This window comes from Lathyrus oleraceus, chromosome 3, assembly GCF_024323335.1.
Source record: "Lathyrus oleraceus cultivar Zhongwan6 chromosome 3, CAAS_Psat_ZW6_1.0, whole genome shotgun sequence".
NCBI lineage: Eukaryota > Viridiplantae > Streptophyta > Magnoliopsida > Fabales > Fabaceae > Lathyrus > Lathyrus oleraceus.
The window spans coordinates 365,222,659-365,236,689 of record NC_066581.1 but is presented as its reverse complement, the minus strand read 5'-3'; the positions used below and the strand labels follow the sequence as shown (position 1 = coordinate 365,236,689).

The 14,031-nt window shown below is 38.3% G+C and overlaps 1 non-coding gene across 1 annotated transcript; it reads right to left on the bottom strand.

Moving 5' to 3' along the window:
* Window positions 1-13,724: 13,724 nt before the first annotated feature.
* Window positions 13,725-13,831, bottom strand: LOC127132952 (small nucleolar RNA R71). Its single transcript, XR_007806955.1, has one exon. It is a non-coding gene; the product is annotated as a small nucleolar RNA R71 (small nucleolar RNA).
* Window positions 13,832-14,031: the final 200 nt, after the last annotated feature.

Here is a 14,031-nt window from a genome sequence, read left to right as displayed (position 1 = left end):
TTTTTTCTTTTTTTAATTTTTCTTTTATTATTTAATTTATTTCATTTTTAACACAAAAATCAAAAAAAGTATATGCTTTTATTTTCTTTTATTATTATTATTTACTTTTTATTTATTTAGTTTATTTTGTTTTTTAACAGAGATAATAAAAAACCCATAAAAATGTTTATTTTGTTTTTTATTTTAAATATTTTTTTTTTAGCCCGGTTCATATATTTAGCATAGTATATCAGTAGCAAATATTGTTGAGTGGTCTAGTGGAAAGAAGCTAGTTTCATAGTATTAAATGGAGAGGGTTCGATACACATGTGTGACACTTTTTGCTTTTTATTTGATTTTATTTTCCTTTAGCATTTTTTTATTCTTTTAGTATTTTGTTAATATCTCTTTTTATGCTTATTATAATTTCATGTGTTAATAATGCATAGTTATTGTATTTGAATTTAGTTCAAAAACCATTTTTCTCAAACTATAAAAATCATACTTTTCTCGATTTAATATCGAGCCCATTTTTTTACACCCTTGTAAGTCGATTGCTTTTAAGCATCGCCATCAACCTCACATAGCTTACTCTTGGGCTTTCTTACAATGAGCCGGTTCCCTTACACTTACACGTTGTTTAATGCTCATTCATTTCTTTTCTTTGATTATTTGATTTGATCACATGTTTGTTTAAATATTTTACTTGTGTGATTAACTGTGGCCTACTTGTATGGTGTATGAGGCATATACTTATATTGTTTGATTGTCATGTCAACCCCCATTCATAACAAATGTATCCCTCTCCTATGAAATGTATAATATTTATTCTTTCATTCTTTATTCATCTGTTAATACAAGAATTAAAATGAACATTCGATAACCATTTCAAAACAAGATCAAAACCTCGATCCAACGTCGAGTAATCATTTTTCAAAACCTAACAGAACCAACACGTATTCATCCACGTTTTTGTAAGTCGATTGCTTTATGCATCGCCATCACCCTTTTGTAAGTCGATTGCTTTATGCATCGCCATCAACCTTGTAAGTCGATTGCTTCACGCATCGCCATCTACCCTTATCCCTAACACTTCTCCTTGCTCCATTCGTCGACTCTTGTTCCGATTAGGTAGCACCCATTAGATAGAACCCTTTGTACGATAACATAGGTAGAATTCCCATTTTCTTTGCATGCTAACATTAGGTAGATATTCCCATTTGTAAATCCTAACACTTAAGTACACATTGCATGACAACTCTAGGGCAGAGCTTCCCCCACTTCTAGACCTTTCCGAGCGTCTCCGATCTTGTGGTATGTAGTCCGTTCTATTGCAAAGAGGTAACTGCCTAAGACTCGATTCAGCGAGCTGCGACACCTACTGCTAGGACGTGAACACATCGCCCACTCTCCTTTGACACAACTGGTGTCCTCCTTTCGTAAGTCCATGTTCAGATGGCAACCCCTATGTAGGGGAACTACATAGCCCTGATCCTTGTTCCAGACGAGGTATGTAGGCAGGTGGTCGTGCGAGACCACTCCGGGCACCTTTTTTCCTTTTTTGTGTGTGTTTGTTTGACAATTGCTAGGCTCGAGTTCCCGACTCCTTGGCAATCTGTTGTTTGTTGTTCTTGTTGTGTGCTTGGAAGTTGATGTAAGTCCATCGAGTGGCATTCGGGTTCCAGTGTGGGTTTGTTTAGTTCGGATGCTGATGTAAGTCCAGTGATTGGCATTCGGGCTCCACGTTTGCCTTCTTGTGTGTGTTTTGGTTCGGATGCTGATGTAAGTCCAGTGATTGGCATTCGGGCTCCACGTTTGCCTTCTTGTGTGTGTTTTGGTTCGGATGCTGATGTAAGCCCAGTGATTGGCATTCAGGCTCCACGTTTGCCTCTGCCTGTATCTGTTTTGTTTGCGTGTCAGCCGAACTACGTCAACTCTGATTCTCATGTTCAGATGAGATACGTAGGCACAAGATGCGATGTCTTGCCGAGTTTGACTAACAACTAACAACTAATCCTTGTTTTCTTTCGCCCTCGTTGCGATTCCTTTCTCTCGCCCTCGTTGCGATCGAGACTTTCCTTTTCTCTTGCCCTAGTTGCAATCGAGACCCTCATTTCCCGTAGTTGGCTGAACTACGTTTTGCTCTGATTCTCATTCCCGATGAGATACGTAGGCATAAGACGCGACGTCTTAGCGAGCACACTCCTCCTTAACCCATAGGTAGCCGAACTACGAAGACTCTGATTCTCATATTCAGATGAGATACGTATGCAGTGGATGCGACATCCGTGCGAGTCATTTTTCTTTTGACCCTTTTAGTAAATAGTACATTAGATAAACATACACCCTTTAGACAAGAAACAACAAGAGTGGATCCCGTCGAGTACGACGGATGCGTAGGGGTGCTAATACCTTCCCTTCGCATAACCGACTCCCGAACCCAAGATTTGGTTGCGAGACCTTGTCTTTTCCTTTCCTTTCTCCAGGTTTACTTCGAGCGTTTCCTTTCCCTCCTTTGGGATAAATAACGCACGGTGGCGACTCTTCTGTCTTTTCTTTCGCCGGTTGTTTCTTCGCATACCGTATTTTTCGGGTTGCGACAATGTAGTCAGAGGAGTTCGATGTTGGGCGGTGATGAATGGTTCCCAGAATGATCTTGAGCCATACTTTGAGGTTTTGATGAAGTTATTTGTTCTTTGATGGATTGCCTTCAGTGTTGAGTTTGAAGATGGTGGGATTGATTACCTGGGCAATGTACCTTGATCTAGGGTTGATGTCATAGATCCTTCTTCCTCCAGTTTTCTCCATATTCAGTAATGAAGCAACTGATTTTTCAGTGATCACTATCTTGACCCCCAATACGTAGGAGACGATGAAATGATCATCAGCGTCAGCAAATCTCCAGAATTCCTTGATGAGATTTGGGTAAACAGGACCATAGAGCCTTTGGAAGTAGTTTTCCCAACCTTATTGACGGAGTTCTTCAGTAAGATCAACTCCATTTCTCTTCATGTTGTTGAAGTCTACCAGTGATTCACATAAAACTTCCAGTCCCTCAAAGGGAGTTGCCAGGTTGATATGAGGCTCACGATCAAGAACATGGGGTTCCTTGTACACTGGAGTAATGGATATGCCTGTAACTGTTGGAGTGGGAATGCTTGAACTTTGGGCAGTAGTGCTTGATTCCATTTGCTGAGAAAAGTTGAAAACTTGTTGTTGTTGAGCATCCATTGTTGATGAAGATGAACTGCTTGCAGAAATGCTTCAGAGAATAGGTTTGAGAGTGAGTGCGAGTGATAAGTGTGTGAAATGTGAGAGGAGTGTTTAAATACCCTAAACAAAAACACATGCAAAACGACACACAATTCAGCGTTAGCACAACAATCAAGTTAGCACGCTTGGGGGAGAAATGATTAAGGCTCATTAATGAATGTCTAATCCCAACAGTATGCACACTGCTCGAGGAGATCTTAAGCGTTTGCCCTTTGATTTTCTTCTGGACAGCTGTCTAGAAGTTCTAGGGTTAGACGCTAAGTGCTCCACGTGGTTTGATGTATCTGATCTTCAGGAATACCAAAGGATTGGTTCCTGGAGATTTCTAACTCAGATATCTTCTTAACTTGGTAGAAGTATCAGAGTCAGAGGCAGAGGTACATTTGTTTATGTCAGAGTCTCATTTTACATTCTCAGAGGCACAATTTATTCAGGGCAATTTTGAATGTTCAGATTTTCTAAGATAAAGAGAAATCTATCTTCAGCCAAAGGCTTAGTAAAGATATCTGCCCATTGATGATCGGTATCAATGAACTTCAATGTTACTATCCCTTTCTGAACATAGTCTCTGATAAAATGATGTTTTATTTCAATGTGCTTAGCTCTGGAGTGTAGAATGGGATTCTTACTTAAACAAATGGCAGCAGTATTATCACAGAAGATAGGAATGTTACTCTCGAAGATTTGCAGATCTTCTAACTGATTCTTCATCCAGAGCATCTGAGTTGTGCATAGTGATGCTGAGATGTATTCTGCTTCTGCAGTAGATAGAGCGATAGTTGACTGTCTCTTGCTGGCCCAGGATATCAGATTGTTTCCCAGGAGCTGGCAATTTCCAGATGTGCTTTTTCGTTCTAATCTATCTCCTGCATAATCTGCATCACAGTAACCCGAAAGTCTATACTCTGATGTTTTCTCATACATCAGGCCCAGGTTAGGAGTTCCTTTCAGATATTTGAGAATTCTCTTAACTGCTGTTAAGTGAGTTTCTCTAGGATCTGATTGGAATCTGACACAGAGACGGACACTAAAGAGAATATCCGGTCGAGTGGCAGTTAGATAGAGAAGAGAGCCTATCATACCTCGATAGAGCTTCTGACAAACCTTTTTGCTTACTTCTTCCTTTTCAAGAATGCATGTTGGATGCATGGGAGTTTTTGCAGAGTTGCAGTCAGTCATGTCAAATTTCTTCTGAACATCTTTAATGTATTTGCTTTGATGAACGTATGTAACTTCTGAAGATTGATTAATTTGAATTCCCAGAAAGAACTTTAGTTCTTGCATTAAGCTCATTTCAAATTCTGCCTGCATTAACTCAGAGAATTCTTGACAAACAGAGGCGTTAGCTGAACCAAAAATAATATCATCAACGTATATCTGGCATATCATGAGATCATTGTTAAGGTTTTTACAGAAGACTGTGGAGTCAACTTTTCCTCTGATAAAATTGTGTTCCAGAAGAAAATTACTTAAACGTTCATACCAAGCTCTGGGAGCTTGTTTAAGTCCATATAAAGATTTTTTAAGTTTAAAAACATGTTCTGGAAAGTTTGGATTTTCAAAACCTGGAGGTTGGTTGACATACACTTCTTCTGATATATAACCATTAAGGAATGCGCTCTTGATATCCATTTGATATGATTTGATAGAGTGGTTTATAGCAAAGGAGACAAGAAGACGAATAGATTCTAACCTTGCGACTGGAGCAAAGGTTTCATTGTAGTCAATACCTTCTTGTTGACTGTAACCTTGAGCTACCAGTCGAGCTTTGTTTCTGACGACTTTTCCTTTCTCATCCAGCTTGTTTCTGAATACCCATCTGGTTCCAATAACGTGAGTGCCTCTGGGCTTTGGAACAAGATCCCAGACATCATTCTTTGTGAATTGATCTAATTCTTCTTGCATGGCTGAAACCCAATCGTTATCTTGAAGTGCTTCATCACAGGACGTAGGCTCGATCAGAGACACTAGCCCCAGAGGAGTATCTTCAGAGGTCCTGAAGGTAGATCTGGTTCTGACAGGTTCGTCCTTGTTGCCCAGAATCAAATCTTCAGATACTTTGATATGACTTTTAGCTTTCTTTGGGATTTCTGGGAATTTAATTTCCTCAGAGTTCTGAGTGACAGTTGCTTCTGGAGCTTTATCAGATCATGCAAGAGTGATTTCTAAATCTGCAAAATTTTCAACTAACTTTGACTTTTCAGGGTCAAGCTTATCGTCAAATCTGACATGAATTGATTCTTCCACAATTTTGGTTTCTGTGTTGTATACTCTGTAGCCTTTAGAATGTTCTGAGTATCCTAACATAATACCTTTCTGTGCTTTGGAATCAAACTTGTTCAGATGTTCTTTAGTGTTTAAAATAAAGCAAGAGCATCCAAAAGGATGAAAATATGAAATGTTTGGTTTTCTTCCTTTACACAGTTCATAGGGAGTCTTTTCCAGAATAGGTCTTATAGAGATTCTGTTCTGAATGTAACACGCTGTATTTACAGCTTCTGCCCAAAAGTGCTTTGCCACATTAGTTTCATTGATCATAGTTCTGGCCATCTCTTGGAGTGTCCTATTCTTCCTTTCTACAACTCCATTTTGTTGTGGAGTTCTAGGGCAGGAGAAATCATGGGATATTCCATTAGAGTCAAATAATTCCTCAAAGGATTTATTTTCAAATTCCCCACCATGATCACTTCTGACTCTGATAATCTTAGAGTCAAATTCTTTTTGCACTTTGGAGCAGAAACTAGTGAATACAGAGTGAGACTCACTCTTGTGCTTTAGGAATTTTACCCATGTCCAGCGGCTGTAATCATCAACAATGACTAGTCCATACTTCTTTCCATTGACTGATGCTGTTTTCACGGGACCAAATAAGTCAATGTGGAGAAGTTCCAGAGGCTTGGAGGTAGAAACAACATTTTTCTTTTTAAAAGATATTTTTGAAAATTTTCCTTTCTGACATGCTTCACACAGAGCATCTGAAGAAAACTTCAGTTTAGGTAGGCCTCTGACTAACTCGAGTTTATTTAGCTGAGAAAGTTTCCTCATGCTAATGTGGCCCAAGCGTCTATGCCATACTCATTGCTCTTCGTGAACCGACATCAGACATTTAACATTTTGTTCTTTTAAATCAGAAAGATTAATTTTATAAATGTTGTTTTTCCTCTTGCCTGTGAATAGGACTGAACCATTGTTTTGATTTATGGCTTTACATGTTTTTTGATTAAAGATCACGTCATAACCGTTATCACTTAATTGACTTATGGATAACAAGTTATGCATTAATCCTTCTACGTAAAGAACATCAGATATAGAAGGAAGATTATCGTTACCAATAGTTCCGGAGCCTCTGATCCTTCCTTTCTGATCTCCTCTGAAGCCTACAAATCCAGCGTCTTTAAGTTCCAGGCTTTGGAACATAAACTTTCTTCCCGTCATGTGTCGCGAGCATCCAGAGTTCAGGTACCATGACTGGTGTTTGAACTTTGCTGCATAGGATATCTGCAACATAAACAATCTTATCTTTCGGTACCCAGATTTTCTTGGGTCCTTTCTGGTTAGTTTTCCCAGAGTTTCTCATAACTTTGGGTTTTCTAGCATTTTCAAATTTTTGTTCTTGTGTGTGTGTATAGTGATATGAAAATGGAGATTTAAGTTGATCACCAGTAGAAGTTTTATCTTCCTTAGGATCATACCCAATTCCCTTTTTATTGTTCTGACTGACTCCATAAATCATGGATGCCATAACACTCCTTCCTATCCCATTTTTCAGAAATTCTTGAAAGGCTTCTTCGTATTCAAAAATTATTGTATTTGAAGTTTGTGGTGCTTGAGACAACGCTTCTTCCAATTCTAAACATTTTCTTTTTGCTCCATCTTTTTCTAATGTTAAAGATCTGATTTTATCTTCTCGTGCTAGAATTGTCATCTCAAGTTTGCCACATTCTTCAAATTTAGCTTCAAGACAACCTTTTATATTTTTAAACTTTTGTTTTAATTTCTGATATGAGCTAAGAGTTTCTGACAAGCATGATTCTAGATCAGATCGAGAGAGTTCAGAAAATACCTCTTCAAATTCTTCATCTGAGCTGCTTCTGGATGTGGTAGTCATAAATGCCACATTGGCTTGTTCATCAGAGTCAGATTCTGATGAACCAGATTCACTATCATCCCAGGTAGTCATTAGTCCTTTCTTTGTTCTGAAGGTATTTTTCTTGAAACTTTCTTTTCTGGGATTGTCTTTCTTTAGCTTGGGGCATTCATTCCTGTAGTGACCTGTTTCTTTACATTCATAACAAGTAATATCTTTGTTAGTTTTACCTTTTGAGGTTGATTCTGATCGATCCCCTCTGGGTCTTGGTCTTCTGAAGTTGTTGTTCCTCTTTTTCCAGAGTTGTTTAACTCTTCTAGTCAGGAGGGACAATTCTTCTTCATCATCAGAATCTTCTGGTTCAGAGTCATCAGCATCTTCAGTTTCTGCCTGGAAAGCTTTGGTTCTGTCAGATTTGCGTCTTTCAGATCTGGACTTTAATGCTACAGACTTGTTCTTTTTCTGAGGCTCATCTTCCTCTAGTTCTATCTCATGGCTTCTGAGGGAACTGACAAGCTCTTCAAGACTGATATTGTTCAGATCCTTTGACAGTTTCAGGGCAGTGACCATGGGTCTCCACTTCTTTGGCAAACTTCTGACTATCTTTTTGATGTGGTCTGCAGTTGTGTATCCTTTGTCTAGAACCTTGAGACCTGCAATAAGAGTTTGGAATCTAGAGAACATTACCTCTATGGCTTCGTCATCTTCCATTTTGAAAGCTTCATATTTCTGGATAAGCGCCAGAGCCTTTGTCTCTTTGACTTGGGAGTTTCCTTCATGAGTCATCTTCAGAGAGTCAAGTATGTCTTTGGCTGTTTCTCTGTTGGTGATCTTTTCATACTCGTTGTAAGATATAGCATTGAGAAGTATGGTTCTGGCCTTGTGGTGATTTTTGAAGACACGTTTCTGATCTTCTGACATCTTACTTCTGGGAACTTCAACTCCATTTTCTGAGACTGGAGGTGTGTATCCATCTGTGACAATGTCCCAGAGGTCAGCATCATAACCCAGAAAGAAACTTTCAATTCTATCTTTCCAGTAGTCGAATTTCTCTCCATCAAAAACAGGAGGCTTAGCATTGTAACTGTCTCTTTCATTTGTGTGGGCCATAGTTTTTCTTGTTTTGGATCTCTCTACACTGTTAAGTGTTTGATTAGAAAATCAATAACAGAGCCGAAGCTCTGATACCAATTAAAGGTGAGAAAAACAAGAAAGGGGGGTTTGAATTGTTTTGGAAAATAAGCGCTTTTTTTCAAAATAAAGACCACACAAGGAATTTATACTGGTTCGCTTATAACACAAAGTTACTCCAGTCCACCCGGCCAAGGTGATTTCGCCTTCAACAAGGACTTAATCCACTAATCTTGAAAGATTGTTTACAACCAACGTCTAAGAGAAGGATCTCTTAGTCCTCTCAAGTATACAAACTGCACAGAGTCACTTGAGGAAATAAAACAATGGATAAAGAACTATGTAATCTAGAGTGCTTCTAGGATAAGCAAATATTACAACAGTAAGAACAAAAGTGTTTCACGTTCTAAGCAAAAGCTTTGAAAAATATTGAGAGAGAGATGATGTTTCAGTGTATGCTTACAACCTCTCAATGTTGATTGCTGTTCTTTATATAGGAGTGAAAGGACCGTTGAAATTGATGGCAGATAATTTGTTTTGAATAGGAATTAATGCCATAACTTATGTTGTTTCGTGCCAAAACAACTTTCTCACCTCGAATAACTTCTTTCCAAATATAGTTCCTTTCCATTTGAATTTGAAGTTAACGTTACTCTTTCTGTATTAGGAAATCCATTTCCATATTGAATTTGAAGTTAACGTTACTCTTTCTGTATTAGGAAATTCATTACCAAAGTCTGCGTGACTCTGGGAATCTTGGAATCTTCCTGTGTTGATTCAAAGCTACTGATGAAGTCTTCAGATGACGCTGAGAGCTTCTGGAATGATATACCGTTGTTTAGAGTCAGAGCTTCTAGAGTGCACTTCTTCTTCAGATGCTTCTGATGTTCTGCTGTTTTGCTCAGAGTTAGAACTTCTTGAGCGTGTTTCTACTTCAGATGCTTCTGATGTTCTGCTGATTTGTATCTGATATGATTCTGTATCTGATGACGTCATTAGATTTCTTCCTTCTTTCCTTAGAACCCTGCACACTTAGAGAATCTTCGTTAGGGTACCATTTTTGGTTTCATCCTTTATTATCATCAAAATCATGGAATCTGTTGTAGAACAATTTTTGTTCTTACACTCGCAAACCATCTCGAAAGCCCTAATGTAAGCCCAACTGTTTGGGAAAAATTGAGAAGGGGCGATATTAAACACCCTGAGGATCTCCGTGGAAAAGGCAGAAAAAGGAAAAAGGACTCTCATGTCCTTAATAAAGGTAGGGTAAAAGTAGAAATATAGTGAGGGGGACGAAAAGAGACTGGAAAGGTTACCCTTTCTGAGGGTAGACAAGTTTTCAGGATAACTCGATCCTCATTCCCCGAGGAGGAGAGATCCACTCCCGTCAGAAAGATACGAATCTGCTCCTAGAAAGTGTAAATGGAGGCGAAGTCACACGTGCCTTTGGGAACGACGAAGGAGGAAGACATTTTGTTCCTAAGAAAACAATAGAATAAAAAGAAGTCACCACCATCGTTGCAACCATCGGAAAAGAACAATCTTCCTATAAATCCTATACCTAACAACAAAGAGTCTCTATCAAACAAATCCTCTAAGATCTGGCACCCTAAATTAGAAAAAGTAAAGAATCTCATACTTGTTAGAAGGTCGAAAGTTGCATTGAAAAATCCAAAGGAGATGGCTCGAGCAAGTTTGCAAAAAGTAAAACTGAATATGAAGAGAAAAATCCTTCTTATATGGGAACTCCAAACCCCTTAGGATTTTGTGAAACTCTACATGCTACCTACACGTGCCACTACCGTTTGCAATCTTAAAAAGCAGGCCATCATTGATTGCATTAAATGAAGGAGAACACGCTTGCATCATGATTGGATGACGTCTTAAATAACTTACCTTGATCAAACGAGGACACATGGGCGTTGACTCATCGGGCATGGACTATAACCAAAGACCTTGCCTACCATTTCATATGCCTTCAGCTAAGGGACTCGTATACTATTCCAATCACCCTTCATTGAGGAACTCGCCTATGGGGAAAACACCGCCCATAAAAACCATTATCAATTGTGGGAATCGTCGACTGGGCGATGGGCACATGTAAAGATGTTTTAAACACTCCTCCCTTTAAAAGAAATAATCCTCGTGCTTGAGGGACTGTGTAGTGTTATATTTGGTAAAGACCCAGATCAGGGCACACTCTCCCAACAATTGGGTTGCCAAAGAGGGGTCCCCGATGACTCTATGAAGATATGCAGTAAATAACCTTCCCAATAAGAGGGAACATTTAAAACCACGTTTAGGATGTAAAAGGCATATACATCAGATAACTCATATAAATACAATATTCCTCAAGAGGATAGACAAACTCTCAAGTCATACATATTTGACACTACCTACTACTATTTAGAGAGCACTTTCCTCATAATAGCTTTCACACCGTCAATCTAACCGCCCGCATGCAACTCAACAACACTGCCCGCTAATAGGGCCTCTGACCTTACGTGAGTGAGTCTCTTAAACAACCTAAAAAACCACCGCATTTGGCTACTCGTCGCCATGAGTTAGCCTGCACCCCAAACTTGTAATATACCTACTAGGACCTCTGAGTCTCCATGCATTTGCAGGAGAAACACGCACACACACACACACACACACACACACACACACACACACACACACACACACACACACACACACACACACACATGTACTTTTTGAACAATACAAAGATCATCAACCAAGACGAAGAAAATTCATAATATCATTGTTTTAGATTAATATAATTAAATTTAAAATTAAATACTATTATTTTATATCATGTTAAATTTTACTATAAAATTTATATATACAAATTTAATATATTTATATATTATCTTTAATTATATATATATATATATATATATATATATATATATATATATATATATATATATATATATATATATATATATATATATATATATATATATATATATATATATATTATATATATATATATATATATATATTTGTGTGTGTGTGTGATGACACTGAAATTCACCGTATTTTCGACTCCGATTTCGCATGCATTCTAGTTGTTTTATTATCATTTTGTTATGTTATTACAATGTTTCTCTTTGATTTCAGGTTTTCAATCTAATCGGAGTCCCGATCGAGAAAAGGAGTGAAAACGAGCTAAAAACCCTAAAATTCAACATTTTACACTTATGGCTCCCACTGTGGCTAGCGCCATGGGTCCAACCATGACGTGTCACAGCTCAACTTCCCTCAACTGCCACGTTCCCCACTACCTCGACTTGGGCGCCACACTTTGCTCTTGTGGCGGGCGCCATGGTGCTGTGGCGGGCGCCACAAGAAGAAAAGTTTTCCCTCCCAATTTCAAACTGAAGGGCATCCTTGTCTTTTCCATTATTTTACTTGCCTATAAATAGAGACTCGAATTCATTTGTTTAATCATCCAAACTTAGATCAGATCCAAACTTAGAGCAAACTTAGTTTCACTTAGGCATATATTCAGTATTTTAAAGTGGTAATCGCTTCACATCAAGGTGTTGCCACAATTGTGTAATCGAGTCTGTAATCGAGTTTGGAGCACTTTGGAAGGAAGTTAATCCTGCCGTCTTTTTCATTTCCGTTTCGCATTTTATTCAAACCTCCGATTGGAACAGGTTTTTATTATTTTGCCTTTATCTATTTTACTTTCCCGCATTGTCTTTACTTTCATTTATTTCCCGCACTCGCACTACTTTTATTTATTTCTCGCACTCGCACTACTTTTATTTATTTCTCGCACTACTTTTATTTATTTCTCGCACTCGCATTACTTTTATTTATTTCTCGCACTCACACTACTTTCATTTACTTTCCGCACTCACACTACTTTTATTTAAATTAAAATGCACCTTTACTTTACCATGTCTAACTAAATCTATAAAGGTTAGAATGTAAGGATTGTAATTGAACCGATAATCCGTACAATTGTTCGTAGAAACACTTAAGGGCTATTTTGACTTTCAACTTAAGTTTTCCCGCACTTAATTTCCGTTGGGTAAGATCGAAAGTCGTCCAACGTCTTTTTAAACTTAGTTGTTTTTAACTATTTCAAAAACAGCGAAAGCGCTTTGTTTAGTTCATTAGGAGTTTTTAACTTAAGAAGAAAAGTGATTTTAAAACTATTTTCGGACGCGTTTATAAGTTTAGAGTCTGGTTCGTGAGAACCTCTTTTAGTTAAGAAATCCAGGTTAAAATACTTTTCAACTTAATCAAGATACTATATTTCTTAAAAATAGGTTTACTACTCTAACGCAATGCGCGCTTTTTTATAAGTGACAATAAGAGGGTTTGATTAGGGAGTACAACTCGGTTCTGAATACGCGAAAGCGACAATTCCTGTTAAATTGGTTCTTTTCAAAATAGGAAACACTGCCCATAAGTAGTTCTATTAGAAAGTACTTGGATTATTAATTGATTACGTGAATTACATTCGAGCCTGTCTTTATTAATTGAACTTTAATTTAATACTTTACTCTTCATCGCACACTCTAAAAACCCCTATTTCGATTACCTTAGATAAACACTGTAACAATAGATAACGATAGACTGACACTTGGTCTCTGTGGATTCGAAAATCTTTTATATTACTCTGACGCGTTCGTATACTTGCGAAAAGCACGCATCAAGTTTTTGGCGCCGTTGTCGGGGACCAATTTCGTCAAAATTCGTACCCTGTTGTTATATCGTTTAGACTTAGGTTATTACCCGCCGGTCAATACGAAGAACTCGCAGCACCGAAAGCTTAGTATACCCTCTGGCGGAACCTGAACGTTACGCTCGCACATGTTTTTTTTTTCATAGAATTAGGAGAGCTATGGCCGAAGATCAAAACCAAAGACCTCTTAAGGATTTCGCCCAACCATCCAACGAAGAACCTAGTTCTAGTATAGTAAACCCAACCATCCCAGCTAATAATTTCGAACTTAAACCCTCCCTGTTGCAACTAGTGCAACAGAGACAATTCGTAGGTCTCGCTACCGAGAACCCAAACCAACATTTAAAAATCTTTCTCCAATTAGCAAACACTTTTAAAACCAATGGAGCTTCTCCTGAGGCAATCCGTTTAAGATTATTCCCTTTTTCCCTTAGAGATAAAGCCTTATCATGGTTAGATTCCCTTCCACCCAATTCCATTACGACTTGGGATAACCTTAGAAAAGTATTCCTTGCTAGATACTTTCCCCCAAGTAAGACCGTCGTTCTTCGAAACCATATAACTAGATTTACACAGAACCAAGGAGAATCGTTGTTCGAAGCTTGGGAGAGATATAAAGAGCTGTTAAGAGCATGCCCACATCATGGTTTAGAAAATTGGTTAATCATTCAGACCTTCTATAATGGACTTCACTATAACACTAAGATGACCATTGACGCTGCCGCAGGCGGTGCCCTGATGAACAAACCTTATCCTGAAACTAGTGCCCTCATCGAGGATATGGCTCAAAACCATCAATCATGGGGAGTCGAACGAGCGACAGTCAAGAAGAAGGAAGTCCAAGGAGGAG